Consider the following 20,437-nt stretch of genomic DNA (forward strand, 5'->3'; position numbering starts at 1 on the left):
ACACACACACACACACACACACACACACACACACACACACACACACACACACACAGACACGCCCGAAGGAGTTCTCGAACCTCCGGCGGGAGGATGTGTAAAATTACAAGCAAAAAAAAAAAAAGTACAAATGTTTTAGACCTTAAAAAAAGAAAAAGATAGATAAAAAAAACAAGCACGGCCATTGGATAATGTTTCTTACAAAAGTGAAACGATTCACACTGAAGATGACACATATCATAACACGATTAGATAAGGACCAAAAAATGACACATTGTGTTTGCAAAAGGTGGTGTGTTAGAGGCCCAAACATGGAGGCAAAAACGTTAACAGTAACTCCCGATTGCAGTAAGAGCAGTCAATCACTACTACTTTATCTTTATTATTGACGCTATCTTATTTATGACTGGAGCACGTCGATTGCTTGTGTGTTTAAATGATTTAGCAACCTGCAATAAATGATCTGTGCATATTGAGCAATTCACGGTGTTGTTTACCAGTTATCATAAATCCAATATAATTTCCGTCTATCCATGTGAGCTCAGTTATAGGGAAATACATCAAGTATCGTAGCATTAAAAGGAAAGGCTGTGTTGCAAAATAAATCACAGTATTCCATTTGAAAGACAGAAAAGTAAACGAATATAAATTTCTTCAGTAGGCTACAATAGCAAAGCAGTAGATATGTACTGATTGACAGTATTTTATCCAGTAGGAAAACAGCATATAAGCATAAGAGCCAAAGTGTTTCAATCGTATCACAAGGACAAATACGTGCGTTACACCTCACCAGTGTCAACTCATACTGACAATGTCTTCTATTGGCTTACTTTTGCATTAGAGATTAAGTCATATTTGAGTGTGATACATCGAATCAGAACTTTAGTAACATGCGTCACGCAGACGAAATACCAAAACTTATTTGCCAACGTCACAAGTGTGGTTTTAACCACAGTAGTGGCTCCAACATCATTAACGACGACAAAATGGCCGCCATAAAAGGATAATTTTACTTTTTTTATACATCTGCGACTGTTCAGGCAGCTGTGGCTACGTGTCTAAATACTGAAAACAGAAAAAAGAGCGGCCGGAATGAATGTAATCTTGGACAATGGAACAAAGTACCGCCAGTATGTGCTTCGAGTTACAGATGCCATCTACACACGTAAACTAAGGAACGTCCTCTCTTGTTTGAGAGCCTATATGAGAATGAGGTTTTCACTCTGCAGCTGAGTGTGCGCTGATATGAAACTTCCTGGCAGATTAAATTGTATGCTGGACCGAGACTCGAACTCGCGACCTTTGCCTTTCGCGGGAAAGTACTCTGCCATCGGAGCTACCCAAGCACGACTCACGCCCCGTCCTCACAGCTCTACTTCTGCCAGTACCTCGTCTCCTACCTTCCAAACTTAACAGAAGCTCTCCTGAAAGAAAGGATATTGCGGAGACATGGCTTAGCCACATCCCGGGGATGTTTCCAGAATGAGATTTTCACTCTGCAGTGCTGATATGTAACTTCCTTGCAGATTAAAATTGTGATCCAGACCGAGACTCGAACTCGGTACCTTTGTCTTTGACGGGCAAGAGCTTCTGTGAAGTTTGAAAGGTAGGAGATAAGGAACTGGCAGAATTGAAGCTGTGAGGACGGGTCGTGAGTCGTGCTTGGGTAGCTCAGTTGGTAGAGCACTTGCCCTCGAAAGGCAAAGGTCCTGAGTTCGAGTCTCGGTCCGGCACACAGTTTTAATCAACAGGAAGTTTCATTTCAGCGCACACTCCGCTGCAGAGTGAAAGTTTCATCCTGTTACCTTCTGTACGTTTATAGACTTCAACAAAGTATATGACAGAATAATGAGAGAGGAGATGTGGAGGATAATGGCAGATTGTGGGATACTAGACAAGCTGATGAAGCTAGCTAAAATGAGTGAGATGGAATAAAAGTGTAGAGAGTGCAGGGGGAGTTCCCAAAAACATTTGAGGTAAAAATAGGAGTGAGACAGGCACATATTATGTCACCCACCCTGTTCAGTTTGGCACTCCACAACACCCTGAAGGGAGTAACACAGGAACGTGCACGAGTCACCGTAGGGAAAAACGACAAATATTCTGGCTTTTGCGGATGACATTGTGTTTACAGGAGAGAGCAAGGAAGACGTGGAGAAAATGGGAACTGTACTGATGGAAGAAGCTAAGAAAGTAGGTCTAAGTATAAATGAAACAATGTTAATGGTAACAGGAAGAAGAACTCAGTTAGGACCAAAGCATCTAATAATCAGGAACCTAACAATAGGAAAGACGGAGACAGTCACGTACCTTTGTGTCAGCATCAACCAACAAAACCTTATGGAACAAGACATCGAAACCAGGAGTCAAGCCGGGGTAGATGTGTAGGAGCTATACATGTATGTTTGTAGGATATTGTGCATGGTCATCACAACTGGGGAAATGTTCGTGAAAGGTCACCAAGGAGAAGTACAGTCCCCAATCGGCCTTAGTAAGCTGTCATTTGGGTGTGCACGAAGCCGGCCCTAGGTCTCACACAGTCCAGCCTTCCACACCTTCCTGTTAGAAAGCTGCATCTTCATCTCCCAGACTCAGCATGTCTCGCATGGTATTATCCTTCTGTCTCGTTCTCAACCGTCCTAGCTGTCTCCTTCCTTCGGCTTCTCCATGCTTTACTACCTTTATTACCGTGTTCTCCTCTCTCCTCCTCACATGTCCTTACCACCTGAGTCTTTTAGTTTTCACACTCGCTACTATGTCAGGTAGTGTGTATAGTTATCTGAGTTCTCTTTTTTTCTTTGCCCTCCACTGTTCATTTTCTCTCCCAGATCCATCATTTTAAAAAGTGGTTTTCTTTCTGGAACCATGACTCGCCTGCGTAGCACACTATTGGTTTGATGATGGTCTGATATATTCTTATCTTTGCCTGTCTGGATAACAAATCAGATCTTATGATGTTATGTATAGCCTTTTGGTTGTTTGGGGAGTTGTCTTATTCCCTATTCAGGTCTTCTACTGAAGGACGCGGTAGTAAATTATAAATTCAATTTGTTCTTCAGAGTCGTCTCTTGTTACTCACGAAAATCACATTTCGGCACTTAATGTTGTGTCTAAGTTGGTCTTTGTAGATAGTATTCACTTTCACAGTAAAGTGATACGATAGAAGTGGTTTGGTGGTATTCGTTTTTTTTTAATGTGTCACGAAAAGTGACACAACTAATAGAAAACTGTCTACTTTTACTCCTAAAACTGTATGTTAATTACAGTCTGATGAAGCATTTTCGATATTGCACCTTTGACAAATGTTAATAAAGCATCACAAGTGACTTGTAAAATAAGGAATACACGTTTCCTTCAGATAGAGAAGAAGAAAAGGGGAAATACACGTAGATACAAACAGACAGAGAGCGAGAGAGAGAGGGAGAGAGAGAGAGAGAGAGAGACAGCACACTCGTATGCTTTCTAATCCTGAAGGCATGTTGTAAGATCCCCACAGTTGTGCCGCAGATTTCTCTCTTCGTTCCGGGCGTTATTAGCAGAACGAGTGAGGTCATCACAGATCCACTATAGAATCATATCACACCTGGTCGAAGCCAACCTTGGGAGAAACCGAAATTTTCCTTTAGTGACTAACTTTTTCTTGGTTTTCTTTGCATATGTACTATTTCCTTACGTTCATTTTCCTTGTCCATGCGAGTGAAATTCGTAAAACTTCTCAAAACACACTGTTTACTTTTAAAATAATTTTCACTACATCTGCACGTATCCTTACCTTTCACAAATATTTTTTAAGGTAGTATGGCAAGCTTACACAGATGTTTTAAACACTTTGTGATTTCATGCCACGTTGGTTTCCTATCAGATTCTAGTAAAATTTTTGAGAATTGAGCGCGCCAAGTTTGAATATTCCCCACACGATGAAGAAATTATCTGTCACTACCTTATCGACAAACCATGGGCCACATGAGAGTCATTTTTCGATTTGAAAGGGCCATAATTTTAGGAAAATTTACTATGGAGATGAAGAAGGATATTCGGTCACTGCGTCTCAAATTGGTCAAATGGCTCTAAGCACTAAGGGACTTAACATATGAGGTCATCAGTCCCCTAGACTTAGAACTACTTAATCCTAATTAGCCTAAGGACATCACATACATCCATGCCCGAGGCAGGATTCGAACCTGCGACAGTAGCAGCAGCGAGGTTCCGGACTAAAGCGCCTAGAACCGCTCGGCCACAGAGGCTGGCGGTTACACTCGTTTACTGTGAGACGTTCCCTGGGAGGTAGGTGGAGGCAGGATGGGACAGGGGGAGGGGGGGGGGGGGGGAGGAGGTCCACCGGGGGCCGAACTGCTCAGTAAACCTTAAATAGTGGTTCGGTGTGGGGCGGCGGAGGGGTGAAGTGGACCACTGTGGCCGCGGCGGGGACGGAGCCTCTCCGTTGTTTCTAGGCCCCCAGTTAACATACAATACAATACAATGTCTGAAGTTGTGCTAGAGGGAATTGACACCTTGAATCCTGCAGGGCTGTCCATAAATCCACAAGAGTACGTGGGAGAAGAGATCTCTACTCAACAGCGCGTTGCAAGGCATCCCAGGTATGCTCAATAATGTTCATGTCTGGGGAGTTTGGTGGCCTGCGGAAGTGTTTAACTGAGAAGAGTGTTCCTGGAGCCTCTCTGTAGCACTTCTGGACGTGTGGAGTGTAGCATTGTCCTGCTGGGATTTTCCAAATCCCTGGGAATCCACAATGGTCACGAATGGTTGCACGTGATCAGACAGGATGTTTACGTACGTGTCACCTGTCAGAACTGTGTCTAGACGTATCAGGGGTCTCATATCACTCTAACTGCACACGCCCAACACCATTACAGAGCCTCCACCAACTTGAACAGCCCACTGCTGGCATGCAGTGTCCATGGATCCATGAAGTTGTCTCCTTACCCGTACACGTCCATCCGCTCGATACAATGTGAAACGATACTCGTCCGACCAGGCAACATGTTTCCAATCATCAACAGTCCAATGTCTGTGTTGACGGGCCCAGGCGAGGCGTAAAGCTTTGTGTGGTGCAGTCATCAAGTGTGCACGAGTGGGCCTTCGGCTCCGAAAGCCCGTATCGTTGATGTTTCGATGAATGGTTCGCACGCTGACACTTGTTGGTGGCCCAGCATTGAAATCTGCAGCAATTTGCGGAATGGTTGCATTTCTATCACGCTGAATGATTCTCTTCAGTCGTCGTTGGTCCCGTTGTTGCAGGATCTTTTTCCGGCCGCAGTGATGCCGAAGTTTTGATTTTATACCGGATTCCTGATATTCACGGTACACTCGTGAGATGGTCGTAAGGGAAAAATCCACACTTCATCGCTACCTCGGAGATGCTGTGTCTCATCGCTCGAGCGCCGACTGTAACACGACGTTCAAACTCACTTAAATCGTGATAACCCGCCATTGTAGCAGCAGTAACCGATCTAACAACTGCGCCAGACTCTTGGCACATATAGGCGTTGCCGATTTCAGGGCCGTATTCTGCCAGTTTACATATCTCTGTATTTGAATACGCATTCATATATCAGTTTCTCTGTCACTTCAGTGTAAATCCGCTGATCAGCTACAGGGGGCATAATGCAAGCGTAAACGACAGAACAACGATAATGGTAAGTTCTTCAAGACGTTGGTTTGTGTGCCATATATTGGGAATGTTGCCACCGAAATGACTATTGAGAAAAAATCAAGTGAAACTGGTCTCTCGCCCTCGCAACATCTTGGCGTTTCGGGATCGGGAAAAGACAACGTTGACCTGCGTGAGGCAGGAGTTTATCGAACTCCTTGCGAATACGGCGAACCTTATGCGGAGCGAACCACACGTGCCGTTCGGGAGCGCATTGTGGAGCTTCATTGGCATACCAGTTTCCTCCAAGCCTGCAACTCACCTATTATTTTTAATTTATTTTGGATCATAAGTCTTCTGAGAGTGCCGACGTCTTCACCTCAGAGTAACACTTGCATCCAACGTCCAGAATTATCTTCCGGAAGTGTTAAAACCTCTGTCTTCCTCTACAGCTCCTTCTGGTACCATGGAAGTTCCTTGACGTCTTAACGTCTCTCTTATCATCCTGCCCCTTGTTCTTGTGAGTGTAGTCTACGTGTTCCTTTCCGCATTATTCGACGGAGGATCTCCACCAATATCCGATAATGACCAGAAGACTCTGCGCCGAAATATTGTGGCAGGAAGTTACCTGCATCTGACATTCTCATAAAATTTCATAGTACGTGATTTAAACATCACAGGCGTCATATTTCTAAGTTAATTATAGACGACGACCAGTAAAAATATTTTTTTAAGTTGTACGTGCTCAGAATTTGTTTGGCCACTGAAATGTTGCTTCACACCACCTCGTTTGCGATCTGTCGTAGCAGTTGTCGAGTAAATCAGCCACAATGGTTTCTGAAAATCACGTGAAATGATAAACAATGAGAGAACACGAGGGAAAATTGACGGAACGACAAATATACGGTACTGAAGACGGAATGAAAACTACAGTATGTTGTTAATAATGTTTCCCCACTTATTTTAAAACTGCCATTCCACAAAAGTAACTGAGATTAAATCAGATGTATGTGAAAGAGCATGAGTTTCTTAAAGACCCAAAATCCTACTGAAAATTGATGACAAGGATGTGGGACTGAAATTCAGCGGATTATTTCTATTTCCCATTTTCTATATTTGCGTGACTAGTCTTTAAGTACGGATCTTCGAACAGATGAGTGAATATGATTGGTAAGCATGGAGCTATGCATACTCTGAAAGGAACCTAATTAGTATCCAGTGTGCACTGGAAGACTTGCTTCTACTCAGTGGCTTAAGTTATTTTGCTATGCCGAGGATATCTACTCATACTTCTAAGTTACTCATGTTTTCAGCTGTTCTTGATTCGATTTCTAGAATACCTACCATACCTTATTTGCTGATGAAAATTGGAAAACCGCGTTTAATAACGCCTCTTTCATACCCTGTCATCGGTAACATTACAATTTGTACAGTACAGTGAAGGTATTTACTTACTGTGTCTTGCCACTGGTGAACTATACGTAAGACCAGAATCATTGCAGTAAAAAGCAAATCTAGTATAGTCATAGAAAGATGGATTAGTGAAATTCGTGGACATTAATAAATGGTCCTAGACAAGTCTTTGTCAAGTAACACTGGAAAAGAAGGACACCACATCAAATTCAGAACTTGTAAGACGTTTCCACCAGTATGTGCTTAAAATATGATGACAAACAGATAGAAGAAGTGGACGATGTCAAATTCTCGGTGTTGTAGCCTGATGATAAATTCAGCTGTGAGGAACACACCACAGAACTTCTGAAGCACCTAAACGGATCTCTATTTGCAGTGCGAATGGAGATATAAAAATGAAAAAGCTGACGTACTATGCTTACTCTTATTCTGCAATTTCATATGAGATTATTTTTTGATAAAACTCATTAAGCCAAGCTAAAGTTTTCCAGGTACAAAAATGTGTAATATGAATTATTCGTGGTGTGAACTCAAGAAAAAACTGCAGAGAGTCGTTTAGGGGACTAAGGATATTAACTACTGCTTCCCAGTATTTTTATTCATTTATGAAATTTGTAATTATAATACTTCTTTTTTAAAATCAACAGATCTGTGCATGGAATCCATACTAGAAATAAGAATAATTTTCACAAAGACTGAAAGTCACTTACTCTGGTCCAAAAAGTGTCCACTATTCAGGAACATGCATTTTCAATAATCTGCCAGCAGCCATAAAAAGTTTAACTACCACTAAATTTCAGTTTAAGAGGAGCCTAAAGGATTTATTGGTGGCCAACTCCTCTACTCTAGTGATGAATTTCTTGGTAGAAATAACTGATGTGTGTGTGTGTGTGTGTGTGTGTTTGTTATTAATAATATGATATAATGTGAACAATCTGACTTCTGTACATATTCCATTCAGTAATGTGATCATTGTAAGTAAGTGTTGTATAATGATTCTTCTACTCAGCTTCGTCTCATTTCATATTTATGACGATCATTCCTTTTGGTATCTGCGGAAGGTACATTAGCATACTTGTACTCGTATTTTTCTTCATTGCAAATATTTATTGTGTATTCTTTTTCCTCTGACATTATCTACATCCTGGAGGTACATTATGGATGGAGTACATCTGGATCGAGTACATCTAATCTAGTCTAATCCAGTCAGCTGAAGAGCGGTTTCTGTATGCTGCCAGTCCGCTGAAATAACATTTTTGTCAAACAAAGCAAAGCAGGCCTTAGACACAAGATCGCTTTGTCCACTGACAACTCTTCCTGGCTCTTTCTGGCTTTCATAAATTTCAAGCTCCTCCAAAAAATTGAGAAAACGAAATTTTGGTGCTCTGTGGACAACGCTGATACAATTCTCAATGCCCCCTACACTACGAAAGGTCTCTGCTAAACACAGCCTCTAGGCAGTTTTGTTATGTGCTTATAAACTCTCCTTAAACCGTACTGTACGTTAATTCAGTGACCACTTTCGCCAATATAGTATGTATTACAACTATTACAGGCAATCGTTTATATTTAAAAGCCATTCCATTTGTCACATGTGCTGCTCAACCTATGTTTTAAACATGTTCACACTAAAAGGAATATCAGCAGAACGTCGCTTTGCTTAGCCCAATACGAAACGATGAAAGTGGTATGAGATGCAGTTTGTTATACAAGAAGGTGGAACGTAGTATCAAAATTAAGAAACTAACAACAACAGAGTTTATTACTGGGCACAGAAAAATTCATAAATTTTTCACACAGATGAAAAGTGAAATAACAGGAGAAAGTCTTCAAAAGATTTCAAAGCATCGACATTCATTTTCTTGGGAAAATATATATCTACAAATACATCAAATATTATTTAGAAGCTAATATGCAGAGGCATTTTACCTTATTCATTGTGCCCTGTTTTTCGAAGTATCAAATAACATTTCTCCTCTAATAGAGCTGGCCTTTCACTGTTAAGAAAAGTAAATGTAATGAAAATTTGTTCGGAAATTTATGGTCTTATTTATGCTTACTCTAGACTTTTCTTTGTCGTGATATTGTAGAATCTAAATAATAGTTCGCTTTCAATTACCTAGGCCCCTTTGTAGAAAATCATTCAAAGAAAACAATCAGAGTGCTCATGGGACCTTTACAGGGCGTCATAAAAGATAGCGAACGAATAAAGCCTAAAAAGAAACAAAAGTACAAACTGTAGTACTGTAACAGAGACAGATTTACGTTATGGAAAAAGTTGAAAGGGACTCGCATTGATGTCCAAGCTAAATTTCGAGCTTCTGTAAAACGCCGTTAGTCTTGGAGATTTTGCATTTCTTTAAATTAGGTTACTTCGTTCGTATAAGCTCTTTCCCAAGCATAAATTACGTGTTTTTTTGTGTGACATATTGGACATTCTCGGTGATGTCTTTACCGTGGCACTTTGGATCGACCATCACGTCCAGACTTTCTGTACTGGATCAGGCGCCTTGGAGAAAGTGTATGATTGAGAATGGCTTAGCCAGCGGAAATCTGAGTTCGAGTGCTTGCCCAGCAGTGTATTAATTTTTGGTGTCGTAGTTCCGCGGCGTGGTGCTAGTGCAGCGCTGCACGCTGTCCGCCACTTGCTGCTCAGCTGTGGCGCTGCGCCGCGTCACGTGACGGCGCGGTCGACAACCCGTCACCCCTGACCCCGCGCCTCGCCGCGCCGCCCGCTGACGTCAGCCGGCCTGGGCCGCCGCCGCCACAAACAGCTGGCCAAGCCTGGCCGCCTGGCGCCACCACGCGACGCGCCACGACACATCGATTGCCGTGCGCCTTTCTTCTGCCGCTGCCGGATTTCCCGGCCACTGCAGCCCCCTGCTGCAGCTTCCAGCCACACATACACGACTATGTTTAACACCTGTGGCACATTTGGCACAACGCAACGTAACTGGATGGAACCTAATGTCAAATCGCTCTACAAAGCATTTAAAACAGAGGCATTTAGATAGGCCATCAACGTAACAGCACATAACTTCAACATTTCTCGGAAAGATTGTTTTGACGTTGACGGTGGTGGGCGGAGACTGACGTCGTCTGCTTACATTGTAAATTCATCTAATGTCCCTGTACTCACTCACTTTACAGTACTACAATTTGTGCTTTTGTGTCTTCTGAGGCTTTATTCGTTCGATTTTTTTCGTGACACAGTGCAAAGGACACATGACCACTGCGATTGATTTCTTTGAATGATTTTCAACAAAGCGCCCCAGGTAATTGAAAGTTAACTATTATTTAGATTCTACAATATCACAACAAAAAAAGTCTAGACTAAGCGTAAATAAGACCATAAATTTCCGAACAAATTTTCATTACATTTACTTTTCTTAACAGTGAAAGGCCAGCTCTATTAGAGGAGAAATGTTATTTGATACTTCGAAAAACAGGGCACAATGAATAAGGTAAAATGCCTCTGCATATTAGCTTCTAAATAATATTTGATGTATTTGTAGATATATAGTTTCCCAAGAAAATGAATGTCGATGCTTTGAAATGTTTTGAAGACTTTCTCCTGTTATTTCACTTTTCATCTGCGTGAAAAATTTATGAATTTTTCTGTGGCCAGTAATAAACTCTGTTGTTATTAGTTTCTTAATTTTGATGCTATAGTCCACCTTCTTGTATAACAAATTGCATCTCATACCACTTTCATCGTTTCGTATTGGGCTAAGCAAAGCGACGTTCTGCTGATATTCCTTTTAGTGTGAACATGTTTAAAACATAGGTTGAGAAGCACATGTGACAAATGGAATGTCTTTGAAATATAAACGATTGCCTGCAATAGTTGTAATACATACTATATTGGCGAAAGTGGTCACTGATTTAACGTACGGTACGGTTTAAGGAGAGTTTACAAGCACATAACAAAACTGCCTAGAGGCTGTGTTTAGCAGAGACCTTTCGTAGTGTAGGGGTGTTGAGAATTGTATCAGTGTTGTCCACAGAGCGCAAAAAGTTCGTCTTCTCAATTTTTTGGAGGGGCTTGCCAGGAAGAATTCTCAGTGGACAAAGTTATCTTGTGCCTAATGCCTGCATTGCATTGTTTGACAAAAACATTATTTCAACTCCTCACATAGGAGTGGACTGGCAGCAGGCAAAAACCGCTCTTCAGCCAAAGGTTAAACCAATTTGAAAGGAGTTTTGAAATACCTAAAACAGATGTCAATAAATTATGTTTAAAGAAAAACACACTTATGATCAATTTTTATGGTGTTTAAAACTTTTAGACGATTTCAAATTACAGTTAATATTAAATTAACAGTGATAATGTTAATGATTCTATGATATAATGATGATGTTGGCGGTACATGATAACAATCATTGACCTGATGGAGGTGTTACAGTGAGTATGGCTACCATGCCCCATGGAACCTTAGTTAGCGACTAAATGTGAGTCTGGTGGACGAAAGGGGAGACATTTAGTCATTTAACGCATCTGTCGTGCATATTTTTCTTGGTCATGGCTTAGTATATAGCGCAATAGATACCTGCTTTAACTTGTTATGCTGCTCGTGTCATCCCCCTTTTTCATTCTCTCTTCTCTGTTTGTATAATGTATTCCATTGGCTATCTGATCTTACTACCCGACTGGCACAATAAGTTGTATTCCTTTTCTTAATGCAAGATACGTGACGTCTTATTTGCCTTTTCTTCACCAGCTATTTTAACATTTTTATGTAATTTGGACTTAGGTATATTATTACTGATTATCTAAAGCTAGAAGATAAGCGTTTCGGCATTACATAACGCCACTTAACCATTTTATTTGTAATACTTAAAAAATTAATTTGATTTGCGTTTTAAATTTCTTAGCTGTTACTTAATTGTTCATTTTCACTTAATTGCATATTTGTACATATGTCAGATACGTCTACAGTACTTATGTCACAACTTATGTCACAAACATTTTTTGTTGAAACTGCACACAATTTTCCTGTGAACATTAATGTTGTTGACATGTTGGCTCTGCTGGTACTATGGCCTACTTAGCACCATATTTTTAGTCCTGTTCTACAAAGCCTATCTTATTTTGGTCTTATCTCTTGTCGCTGTTACTGTTACTTTATTATATTGGGACATGTTTTAAACAGGTGGGCTTCGTCTCAGTTTCAAGTTCATGTATCAAGATTTATAAACTTGTCATTATGCCATATTTATTGTTTACAACATTTAGATTGCCATTAATTGTATTTCCTTCCCCATTTTCTCGTAGATCTGAAGATGATCACCACAGACTGGAAGCGAAAATCTGATGACACTTTTCGTGATCATAGACTGGAATAAAAGAATCAAATTCTACGCCCGTCTACTGTCTGCTGTAGCATTCGAGGTATCTTAACTGCTATTTTCTATAAAATGACCTTTTTTAAAGATTTCATTCATGGCTTTTTATATCTTTGCCAGGTAAGTATCATTTTGGTTACAAGAAATCACAAACTGTTAGTTAGAAAACAAGTGCACTTGCGTATTATCAAGTATTCTGCTATTATCTCATAAAGATCATTTTTAGTACATCCTTAAAAATGGTTCAAATGGCTTTAAGCACTATGGGACTTAACATCTGAGGTCATCAGTACCCTAGACTTAGAACTACTTAAACCTAAGTAACCTATCACACACATCCATGCCCGAGGCAGGATTCGAACCTGCGACCGTAGCAGTACCGCGGTTCCGGAATGAAGCGCCTAGAACCGCTCGGCCACAGCGGCCGGCTGTACATCCTTAAGGCGTGAAAATTTGGTTCAGAAAGTTCATGATGTCCCCATCAAAGTCAGCAAAAAGTCTTCATCTGATCTGAACAGCGACGCTGAATTAGTAGAGTCAGATATATAACTTGGATATTTGTGCTACGAAATAAAAGCCTCGTACAGAAAACACAAGGTTCCACTGCTAGTTGGTTACAAGTATATTGATATTCACTGGCCTTACAGAGAATTACCTTTGCTTCCACTCTGGCACAGTTAAAACGATTTTTCTCAGGCAAACACATAAAGTTCTGTGGCAGTGGGATATGTTAGGCTGCCTGCTGCCCTCGTGGGAGCGACAGGCAGTCATGTGTCGCAGTCAGGGCACCTGCATGGCACCTGTGGGAACACCACAGGTGCCGCCGTCCCGCACACTGCGCCGTGAAACGCTCTCTCTCGCCGTTTTAGGGCCAAACCATGTGACGAAATCCGCGTTTTGCCTTCAGTCTGCTAGACACACCGATATTTGTAAACACTGCGTCTGCAACATGACCTCTACTACTATCTATGTGTGTAAGTTCGACGTTCTTCGGTCATAACTTAAAAACGGAGCAAAATATATTTGCTTGTGGAGCAATCTTATTTATCATTAGTGTTAAAAAGCAGTGCTGAGGCGTAAACAAGACGATTGTAAAATGAAACTGATCTGTTTGTGTATCTTTGCTACTTTGACATCGTCCAGCATTCATTTAGTAATGAAAGAAGGTAAAAATATATGGTAAAAACAAATTCTGGTGCATGTTGTTTGCTTGTGTCTGAAAATTACAAATATCCATCGTGTGTTGTTGTTGTGGTCCTCTGTCCGAAGACTGGTTTGACGCATCTCCCCATGATACTCTATCCTGTGCAAGCTTCTTCATCTCGAAGAACTACTGCAACTTACATCCTTTTGAATATGCTTACTGTATCGATCTCTTGGCCCAGCACTTCCATCCAATGTTAAATTGGTTACCTCTTGATTTCTAAGAATGTGTCCCATCAACCGGTCTCTTCTTTTAGTCAAGTTGTGGCACAGATTTTTTATCCCGCCTGTTCTGATCGGTATTTTCTGATTACTTACGCGATCTACCCATCCAATCTTCAACGTTCTTCTATAGCACCACGTTCCAAAAGCCTCTCTTCTCTTCTTGTCTAAACTTTTTATCGTCCATGAATCACTTCCACACGTGGCTACACTCGAGATAAATACTTCCAGAAAAGACTTCCTAACGCTTAAGTCTATATTCCATTTTAATAAATTTCTCTTCTTCAGGAAAGCTTTTGTTGTCATTGTCTGTCCACAATTTATATCCTCTCTACTTCGAGCATCATCAGTTTTTTTGGTGCCCAAATAGCAAAGCTGATGTACTACCTTAAGTGTCTCGTAGCCTAATTTAATTCCCTCGGCATCACCTGATTTAATTCGACTAAATTCCATTACTCTTGTTCTATAATTTTTAACATGTTTATGCAGCGACATCAATTGATATTGTTTATATAAGAATATAAAGCCTACAGTTGCAGGTTAACTTTATCTTTTACCTAGGTTTCAACGTTAGTAACAATGTCTTCTTCAGAACCTGCAAAAAGTTACTATTATGATGTGCTAGTAAATTATATTAGATATGGTCACCCTACAGGATGCAACGTGTAGCACTTACATAAAATATTATTTAAATCTTTGCCTAAAACAAGCCATGTCCTAAGTCAACTTTATAAAACTTGATGCATAATCATAAGGTTTTATCACTTCTATTAAACAAGCTGTAGCAAATTCATTTTGAGCCCGTTGTATGGGTCTCGTGTGACTAGAGACTGCGGGCCGCGAGGGCATCGCGGTCTGCTTTACAGAGAGCGGCGCTCATGTGCGAGACGTATAGAATCAAACTCTTATTATGCACGGGTCTGATAACATTTGTGCTATGAATTAATTTTATACTTTACTGTTGTAGGTTAATTACAGTATCCAGCATGACTACGTTTTATATTCTACTACAGAACCTTATAAACTGACCAACAAATCTCTAATGAACAGATGTTCACACGACGAGGCCCATACAACGGGCTTAAAGTGAATTTGCTACAGCTTGTTTAATAGAAGTGATAAAACCTTATGGTTATGCATAAAGTTTTATAAAGTTGACTTAGGGCATGGCTTGTTTTAGGCAAACATTTAAATGATATTTTATGTAAGTACTACACGTTGCATCCTGTATGATCACAATATCTGAAATAATTTACTAGCACATTATAATAGTAACTTTTTGCAGGTTCTGAAGAAGACGTTCTTACTAACGTTGAAACCTAGGTAATCGATAAAGTTAACCTGCAGCTGTAGGCTGTATATTCTTATATATATTCTTGTTCTACTTTTTTATGTTCATTTTATATCTTCCTTTCAATACATTCCATTCAGCTGCTCTTCCAGGTACTTTACTGCCTCTGACAGAATTTCAATCAGCAAACCTGAACTTTAATTCCTACTCCAGATTTTTCTGTGGTTTCCTTTACTTCTTACTCACTGTACAGACTGACTCACATCAGTGATAAGCTACAACCTTGTCTCACTGCTTTCTCAACCACTGCTTCCATTTCATGCCTCTCCACCTTTATAACTGTTACCTGGTTACTGTACAGGTTGTAAATAGCCTTTCGCTCCCTGTATTTTACCCATGCTACCTTCACAATTTCAAAGAGGGTTTCCAGTCAACATTGTCAAAAGCTTTCTCTAAGTCTGCAAATGTTATAAACATAGGTTTCCCATTCCACACCCTATCCTTTAAGAGAAGTGGTAGGTCAGTATTTCCTCGCGTATTCCTACACTTCTCCCGAATCCAAACTGATCTTCCCAGAGGTCTGTATCTAGCAGTTTTTCCATTATTCTGCAAACAATTCGTTTTAGTATTTTTATACCATGACTTACTAAACTAACAGTTCGATAACATTCACACCTGTTAACACCACCTTTCATTGGAATTGGAATTATTACATTCTTTTTGAACTCTTAAGGTATTTCGCCTGCCTCATTCATTTTGAAAACCAGATAGTGGAAAATTGTGATAATGAGAACAGTGCTGCATATCAGACTCCTATACACAGAACGCAGAAGTAGAGAACATGGGTTGTGTAGGGCACATACACGTAGCGAAAAGGTATCAAAAGGGGGGGGGGGGAAGGGGGGTAGGGGAAAGGTATGAAAACTAATCACACTTCACTCGAGTATTGTCTGATAATAAGCTCCGGCGGAACTTTCTGGCAACCACATAGTTTAGTCGTTTACATTACAGACATGGTCTCCCAACAGAACTCTGTTAGTAATATCGTAACACTACTGGACTTCATTTCACCTATTGTTCACATGAGTTGCCCTACTTTATCTTCCAACGTACCATCAGTGAATATCTGAGCAGCCGTGACACATATGGGACTATGTAATGCATTGTGGGTCAAGAGATACCGTCGTTAGATAAGCAGTTGTGCACCTACGTCGCAGTGCCTTGCTGTAATACTGAGTGGATGTTGAAGTGCTCTGTTCTTCTGCAGACCGATATACGTGCAGAGCCAATGTTCAGAGCGGGATATATCTATGATGGTGAACCATTAATATTGCTCGTAGGTATTTACGCGCACTGCAGCACATCATAAAAGCTCTTTCTGGTCATGGTGGGTATTTTATGCGAAGTTCACATGACATTGCCGTCATGGAATTCGTGCAGTAGCAAAGGCAAGCTACCCAAGGGTGATGCCTTTACTGCCTGCATTTAGATTACTACACCGCAAACCAACCGACGGCGTGTACAAGAGGGTATTTCTGGTACCACTATTTCCCCCCCTTCCCTAACTATCTACAATGATTAAACCGGTAGCTAATATTGTACATGTTCGTCCTCAAATGACCTGAATATTTTGATTATCTGCAACTTATAAACTTCAGACTACTGATGAACGATAGCCAGTCTTCCTTCTGCTTCCACTACTGCAGCTGCGAGTTACGAAGTTCAGCCAAATAGCTCTATATATTTTTCAAATTTTCACTCTTCACTGCATTACATAGGCGCTCGTTTCCCAAATCCTAGCACTGCAGTATGTACACGGTGTATGACTGTTATCAGGTGCCCGCATCTCGTGGTCGTGCGGTAGCGTTCTCGCTTCCCACGCCCGGGTTCCCGGGTTCGATTCCCGGCGGGGTCAGGGATTTTCTCTGCCTCGTGATGGCTGGGTGTTGTGTGATGTCCTTAGGTTAGTTAGGTGTAAGTAGTTCTAAGTTCTAGGGGACTGATGACCAGAGACGTTAAGTTCCATAGTGCTCAGAGCCATTTGAGCCATTTTGTTATCAGGTTTCAGTCTTCCAAATGCGTTTGTTATTAGTCCTCTTGTATTTGAGTTTATGACAACTATATTTCCGTGAGATTTTTACGGTCACCACAACTTGGGGGAGGGGGGGAGGGGGGTAGGTTGAGGGGGAGGGGGAGGGGGAGAGGGAGGAGGGAGGGATGGGGATGGGGAGGGGGAGGGGGAGGGGGAGGGAGAGAGAGAGAGAGATACGCATTAATTTGTTTGCAAATCCACGTGACATCACGTCGCGGGAATTTCTTTTCAGTTAATAGTGAGCCACATGGTGTGCATCGGCCTTCCGAAGAAGCTACAACCTGTCTTGAAGGTGCCCCCTGGAGATGAGGACGAAACGTTGGTTTCAATATGAAATTCGCACGGCGTAATAGTTCGGAATTTAATATGAAGAATATCACGATCGGTTGTCGCAGCCCTGAAGAAGTGCAACTGTTATGCTAAAGAGGTTAAATATTCGCGTGGTTCTTTATGGATAATTTAAGGGAATGTTGTGTTCCCTGGAGATTCGATTGATTAAGAAGGTGGAAAGAGAAGATGCGCTACACGATGTACATGTTGTTTCAGGACCTCTCCGACAAATGTTTGAGTGATAGCAGATCACGCAAAGGCTATACGTTTTGGCTCGCTGCTTACGAGTTATTCACAGGGCTTGTTTATGACCCAAGCGACTCAAGGCGCCGATTGGGGCTCCAAGATGAGAGAGGCACCAGGGGCGTGGGCGAGATTTCTATACAGAGCATAGCAGAATTAATAGAGGCCGCCTGCGTCACCATTATGAGAATGGCGCTTAAATGTACGATATGTACGTGGGGCGTTCAATAAGTAACGCTACACATTTTTTTCCACTGCCAGGTTGGCTTGAAAAAATGCGGAATTTGTTGTAGGACGTCGTGGAATATTCCCACTTCATCGGCGAATACTTTCATGAAGTTCCGATAGATGGCGGCGCTATAGGTAGTCTTCAAAATGACCTCTGTAAAGGAAGTATTTTCCAAGAAGAGAGCTGTCACTGAGTTTCTTTTGGTGGAGAAGCAGAGCATCGCAGATATCCAAAGCCCCTTACAGAATGTCTAGTATAGTGAACAAAAGCATGGTGAGTCGTTGGGCGAGGCGTCTGTCATCATCACAGCAAGGTCGCACAGACCTGTCCGATCCCACGCGTGCTCTGTCTCCTGCAATGTTGGAACGTGCGGACACGCTCATTCGAGGCGATTGACGGGTTATAATCAAACCCCTCGCTGCAAAACTGGAGGTCTCTGTTGGCAGCGCTGATACACTCGTCCAACACGATCACCTTGGAAGTGATATGCGCTACCCTCGAGAAATCTGAGGAAACGACTTCAGTGTGTTCGTTTCCATAAAAATGCGAACGATCTTCTCCATGACAACGCAAGGCCTCACACAAATCTCCGCACCGGAGAGAAGTTCACAAAACTTCATTGGGCTGGTCCTACTCATCCTTTCTACAGCCATCACGTCGTACCTTCTGACTTCCATCTAAATGGCCCAATGAAGGATGCACCTCGTTGGAAGCAGTACGTGGATGACGGGAAGGTTGGATCCTACGTCGACCAGTAGAGTGGTACGATCATACTTCCGGAACAGCTGAACAATTTACCGCTTGCTGGGCACAGACGCCTCTGGTTGCAGGATGATAGAATCCTAGCACACTTCAATGTTAATGCGTGAAAATAGCTAACTGTCGATTTTGGGGATAATTGGATAGGCCGGGCAAGAACTTTGGCCTGACTACACGCCCCTTGATTACTTTCTTTGGGTGCATATCAATACTATGGATTACACTGCTGCAGTTGCCACTAGAGCTGTGCTGATATCCTACCACGCTCTCCAGAGTTGGGCGGTCACTGGTATGAAGGTATGCAGCGGGTACTGAAGCACAGGGCAGATTGTTTGACTCGTTCATGTAGATTAATGTCAAAACATGCCTAATAATATTAATCGTAATTTTTTGTGACTGTAATTATTCATTATTATAACATTAAGGACGCATTTAAGACCATATGTTCCTTAATTAAGAAAAGATCCTCTTTGTGTGACCAATCATTCATCAAAGTTTGTCGGTGAGGTCTCGAAACAGCCTCTGGAATTCAGTGCGCGGATGTACTGAATGGAGACACATTATTATGCTCACCATCTTAAGTTCACAGTGCAAGCATATAATTCAGTAACGGATTTTCTGCCATGACTATACGCATAAAACACAGACAGTAACTGTATTTGTCGATTTCCTGTCCTACCACCAAGTCTAACGTACTGAAAGGAAATGTGTCGTAATTGGGATGATCGGAACGATTTTTCCGTCCACATTCGTCTCTACCGGATTAGCAATTTCTGGTTACTTTTTGTACGTTGTTACGACTCACTTCAATGAGCCGTGAAAAAAACTGTCCACGAATGTCTCAGTTAAGTATTGTAGAATATTAGTGCCGCATATTTGACTAATCAAAAACATTAAATTTAAATTCGGTATCCGTCAAGAAACAATTATAAAATAACCTACAACCCATTTCTGTGATTGTTAATAATGCTCTACATGTAATTTCTGAAACATTTGTATGATTTCATGGCAAAATAACTATTGTTATCAGCTCTAGTAGTTAGGGAAATAAAAACGAAGTGCGATACCAACTGAGCTTCGCCCAATTATTTCGCTCAACACCGGAAGGAGACTCGGTTACCTTCACCTGGACGCAAGGCAACAAACCACACTGTCAACTCACTTCACTAGCCGTACTAAGCCACATTTTACGAAGTAGTGATACCGGCAGTTAAACGAGTATCATTTATTCATGACATACATGTAAAAGCAATTTAGCATGTTCTGAAAATGAAAGACAATTAACAACATGTGGGGCCATTGACGGCATAATTTCTAAAAATGTACCGATTTTGAGTTGTGTCATCCTCAATAACTGATGTTTACGGCAACATTCAGTCTTGCCTGTTACGTCCTTCTATTACTTCTTAACATAATATGTACTTGAGACAAACAGTTGCAAATACGTTTGAACTGGTCTCACAGCAATACTAAATTTACAGAATAACAACACTATTGCATCTATGTTTGTATATGCCTTTTATTACTTGAATCTTGACTAATAACAGCGATATAGGAATTACCAAGTGATTATTGAAATGCACCAACAGAAGTCAAATTCACCAGAATATGATCGAAATATGTAAACACCCTCTACAAACAAACGTCATATAACCATAATACTAGGAAAATAGTGGACGTTTATTGTTCTATTTCGTA

The 20,437-nt window shown here is 41.2% G+C and overlaps 1 non-coding gene across 1 annotated transcript; it reads left to right on the forward strand.

The window, feature by feature from the left end:
* Positions 1–1,659: 1,659 nt before the first annotated feature.
* On the forward strand, positions 1,660–1,734 carry Trnas-cga (transfer RNA serine (anticodon CGA)). Its single transcript has one exon. It is a non-coding gene; the product is annotated as a tRNA-Ser (tRNA).
* Positions 1,735–20,437: the final 18,703 nt, after the last annotated feature.

This window comes from Schistocerca gregaria, chromosome 1 (genome assembly GCF_023897955.1).
Source record: "Schistocerca gregaria isolate iqSchGreg1 chromosome 1, iqSchGreg1.2, whole genome shotgun sequence".
Taxonomy (NCBI): domain Eukaryota; kingdom Metazoa; phylum Arthropoda; class Insecta; order Orthoptera; family Acrididae; genus Schistocerca; species Schistocerca gregaria.